The sequence below is a fragment of the Oncorhynchus mykiss genome, chromosome 16, assembly GCF_057628025.1.
Source record: "Oncorhynchus mykiss isolate SJ-2025 chromosome 16, ASM5762802v1, whole genome shotgun sequence".
Taxonomy (NCBI): domain Eukaryota; kingdom Metazoa; phylum Chordata; class Actinopteri; order Salmoniformes; family Salmonidae; genus Oncorhynchus; species Oncorhynchus mykiss.
Genome location: NC_143037.1, coordinates 57,572,782 through 57,578,781, shown reverse-complemented (window position 1 = coordinate 57,578,781; position 6,000 = coordinate 57,572,782).

The window sequence follows — 6,000 nt, the reverse complement described above, 5'->3', positions numbered from 1 at the left end:
CGACATGCCCAGTACACTACAATCTGAATCCGACATACCCAGTACATTACAATCTGAAACCGACATGCCCGGTACATTACAATCTGAAACCGAAATGCCCAGTACATTACAATCTGAAACCGACATGCCCAGTACACTACAATCTGAAACCGACATACCCAGTACATTACAATCTGAAACCGACATGCCCAGTACATTACAATCTGAAACCGACATGCCCAGTACATTACAATCTGAAACCGACATGCCCAGTACATTACAATCTGAAACCGACATACCCAGTACATTACAATCTGAAACCGACATGCCCAGTACATTACAATCTGAAACCGACATACCCAGTACATTACAATCTGAAACCGACATGCCCAGTACATTACAATCTGAAACCGACATGCCCAGTACATTACAATCTGAAACCGACATGCCCAGTACATTACAATCTGAAACCGACATGCCCAGTACACTACAATCTGAAACCGACATACCCAGTACATTACAATCTGAAACCGACATGCACAGTACATTACAATCTGAAACCGACATGCCCGGTACATTACAATCTGAAACCGACATGCCCAGTACATTACAATCTGAAACCGACATGCCCAGTACATTACAATCTGAAACCGACATGCACAGTACATTACAATCTGAAACCGACATGCCCAGTACACTACAATCTGAAACCGACATACCCAGTACATTACAATCTGAAACCGACATGCCCAGTACACTACAATCTGAAACCGACATACCCAGTACAATACAATCTGAAACCGACATGCCCAGTACACTACAATCTGAAACCGACATGCCCGGTACATTACAATCTGAAACCGACATACCCAGTACACTACAATCTGAAACCGACATGCCCAGTACATTACAATCTGAAACCGACATGCCCAGTACATTACAATCTGAAACCGACATGCCCGGTACATTACAATCTGAAACCGACATGCCCAGTACATTACAATCTGAAACCGACATACCCAGTACACTACAATCTGAAACCGACATGCCCAGTACATTACAATCTGAAACCGACATACCCAGTACACTACAATCTGAAACCGACATGCCCAGTACACTACAATCTGAAACCGACATATCCAGTACATTACAATCTGAAACCGACATGCCCAGTACATTACAATCTGAAACCGACATGCCCAGTACACTACAATCTGAAACCGACATGCCCAGTACATTACAATCTGAAACCGACATGCCCAGTACATTACAATCTGAAACCGACATGCCCAGTACACTACAATCTGAAACCGACATACCCAGTACATTACAATCTGAAACCGACATGCCCAGTACACTACAATCTGAAACCGACATGCCCGGTACATTACAATCTGAAACCGACATGCCCAGTACATTACAATCTGAAACCGACATACCCAGTACATTACAATCTGAAACCGACATGCCCGGTACATTACAATCTGAAACCGACATACCCAGTACACTACAATCTGAAACCGACATGCCCGGTACACTACAATCTGAAACCGACATGCCCAGTACACTACAATCTGAAACCGACATGCACAGTACATTACAATCTGAAACCGACATACCCAGTACATTACAATCTGAAACCGACATGCACAGTACATTACAATCTGAAACCGACATACCCAGTACATTACAATCTGAAACCGACATGCCCAGTACATTACAATCTGAAACCGACATGCACAGTACATTACAATCTGAAACCGACATACCCGGTACATTACAATCTGAAACCGACATGCCCAGTACATTACAATCTGAAACCGACATGCCCAGTACATTACAATCTGAAACCGACATGCCCAGTACATTACAATCTGAAACCGACATGCACAGTACATTACAATCTGAAACCGACATGCCCAGTACATTACAATCTGAAACCGACATGCCCAGCACATTACAATCTGAAACCGACATGCCCAGTACACTACAATCTGAAACCGACATACCCAGTACATTACAATCTGAAACCGACATGCACAGTACATCACAATCTGAAACCGACATGCCCAGTACACTACAATCTGAAACCGACATGCCCAGTACACTACAATCTGAAACCGACATGCCCAGTACACTACAATCTGAATCCGACATACCCAGTACATTACAATCTGAAACCGACATGCCCGGTACATTACAATCTGAAACCGACATGCCCAGTACATTACAATCTGAAACCGACATGCCCAGTACACTACAATTTGAAACCGACATACCCAGTACATTACAATCTGAAACCGACATGCCCAGTACATTACAATCTGAAACCGACATGCCCAGTACATTACAATCTGAAACCGACATGCCCAGTACACTACAATCTGAAACCGACATACCCAGTACATTACAATCTGAAACCGACATGCCCAGTACATTACAATCTGAAACCGACATACCCAGTACATTACAATCTGAAACCGACATGCCCAGTACATTACAATCTGAAACCGACATGCCCAGTACATTACAATCTGAAACCGACATGCCCAGTACATTACAATCTGAAACCGACATGCCCAGTACACTACAATCTGAAACCGACATACCCAGTACATTACAATCTGAAACCGACATGCACAGTACATTACAATCTGAAACCGACATGCCCGGTACATTACAATCTGAAACCGACATGCCCAGTACATTACAATCTGAAACCGACATGCCCAGTACATTACAATCTGAAACCGACATGCACAGTACATTACAATCTGAAACCGACATGCCCAGTACATTACAATCTGAAACCGACATGCCCAGTACATTACAATCTGAAACCGACATACCCAGTACACTACAATCTGAAACCGACATACCCAGTACATTACAATCTGAAACCGACATGCCCAGTACACTACAATCTGAAACCGACATACCCAGTACATTACAATCTGAAACCGACATGCCCAGTACACTACAATCTGAAACCGACATACCCAGTACATTACAATCTGAAACCGACATGCCCAGTACACTACAATCTGAAACCGACATGCCCGGTACATTACAATCTGAAACCGACATACCCAGTACACTACAATCTGAAACCGACATGCCCAGTACATTACAATCTGAAACCGACATGCCCAGTACATTACAATCTGAAATCGACATGCCCGGTACATTACAATCTGAAACCGACATGCCCAGTACATTACAATCTGAAACCGACATACCCAGTACATTACAATCTGAAACCGACATGCCCAGTACACTACAATCTGAAACCGACATGCCCGGTACATTACAATCTGAAACCGACATACCCAGTACACTACAATCTGAAACCGACATGCCCAGTACATTACAATCTGAAACCGACATGCCCAGTACATTACAATCTGAAACCGACATGCCCGGTACATTACAATCTGAAACCGACATGCCCAGTACATTACAATCTGAAACCGACATACCCAGTACACTACAATCTGAAACCGACATGCCCAGTACATTACAATCTGAAACCGACATACCCAGTACACTACAATCTGAAACCGACATGCCCAGTACACTACAATCTGAAACCGACATATCCAGTACATTACAATCTGAAACCGACATGCACAGTACATCACAATCTGAAACCGACATGCCCGGTACACTACAATCTGAAACCGACATGCCCAGTACACTACAATCTGAAACCGACATACCCAGTACATTACAATCTGAAACCGACATGCCCAGTACATTACAATCTGAAACCGACATACCCAGTACACTACAATCTGAAACCGACATGCCCAGTACATTACAATCTGAAACCGACATGCCCAGTACATTACAATCTGAAACCGACATGCCCAGTACACTACAATCTGAAACCGACATACCCAGTACATTACAATCTGAAACCGACATGCCCAGTAGACTACAATCTGAAACCGACATGCCCAGTACATTACAATCTGAAACCGACATGCCCAGTACATTACAATCTGAAACCGACATACCCAGTACATTACAATCTGAAACCGACATGCCCGGTACATTACAATCTGAAACCGACATACCCAGTACACTACAATCTGAAACCGACATGCCCGGTACACTACAATCTGAAACCGACATGCCCAGTACACTACAATCTGAAACCGACATGCACAGTACATTACAATCTGAAACCGACATACCCAGTACATTACAATCTGAAACCGACATGCACAGTACATTACAATCTGAAACCGACATACCCAGTACATTACAATCTGAAACCGACATGCCCAGTACATTACAATCTGAAACCGACATGCACAGTACATTACAATCTGAAACCGACATACCCGGTACATTACAATCTGAAACCGACATGCCCAGTACATTACAATCTGAAACCGACATGCCCAGTACATTACAATCTGAAACCGACATGCCCAGTACATTACAATCTGAAACCGACATGCACAGTACATTACAATCTGAAACCGACATGCCCAGTACATTACAATCTGAAACCGACATGCCCAGCACATTACAATCTGAAACCGACATGCCCAGTACACTACAATCTGAAACCGACATACCCAGTACATTACAATCTGAAACCGACATGCACAGTACATCACAATCTGAAACCGACATGCCCAGTACACTACAATCTGAAACCGACATGCCCAGTACACTACAATCTGAAACCGACATGCCCAGTACACTACAATCTGAATCCGACATACCCAGTACATTACAATCTGAAACCGACATGCCCGGTACATTACAATCTGAAACCGACATGCCCAGTACATTACAATCTGAAACCGACATGCCCAGTACACTACAATTTGAAACCGACATACCCAGTACATTACAATCTGAAACCGACATGCCCAGTACATTACAATCTGAAACCGACATGCCCAGTACATTACAATCTGAAACCGACATGCCCAGTACACTACAATCTGAAACCGACATACCCAGTACATTACAATCTGAAACCGACATGCCCAGTACATTACAATCTGAAACCGACATACCCAGTACATTACAATCTGAAACCGACATGCCCAGTACATTACAATCTGAAACCGACATGCCCAGTACATTACAATCTGAAACCGACATGCCCAGTACATTACAATCTGAAACCGACATGCCCAGTACACTACAATCTGAAACCGACATACCCAGTACATTACAATCTGAAACCGACATGCACAGTACATTACAATCTGAAACCGACATGCCCGGTACATTACAATCTGAAACCGACATGCCCAGTACATTACAATCTGAAACCGACATGCCCAGTACATTACAATCTGAAACCGACATGCACAGTACATTACAATCTGAAACCGACATGCCCAGTACATTACAATCTGAAACCGACATGCCCAGTACATTACAATCTGAAACCGACATACCCAGTACACTACAATCTGAAACCGACATACCCAGTACATTACAATCTGAAACCGACATGCCCAGTACACTACAATCTGAAACCGACATACCCAGTACATTACAATCTGAAACCGACATGCCCAGTACACTACAATCTGAAACCGACATACCCAGTACATTACAATCTGAAACCGACATGCCCAGTACACTACAATCTGAAACCGACATGCCCGGTACATTACAATCTGAAACCGACATACCCAGTACACTACAATCTGAAACCGACATGCCCAGTACATTACAATCTGAAACCGACATGCCCAGTACATTACAATCTGAAATCGACATGCCCGGTACATTACAATCTGAAACCGACATGCCCAGTACATTACAATCTGAAACCGACATACCCGGTACACTACAATCTGAAACCGACATGCCCAGTACATTACAATCTGAAACCGACATACCCAGTACACTACAATCTGAAACCGACATGCCCAGTACATTACAATCTGAAACCGACATGCCCGGTACATTACAATCTGAAACCGACATGCCCAGTACATTACAATCTGAAACCGACATACCCAGTACACTACAATCTGAAAC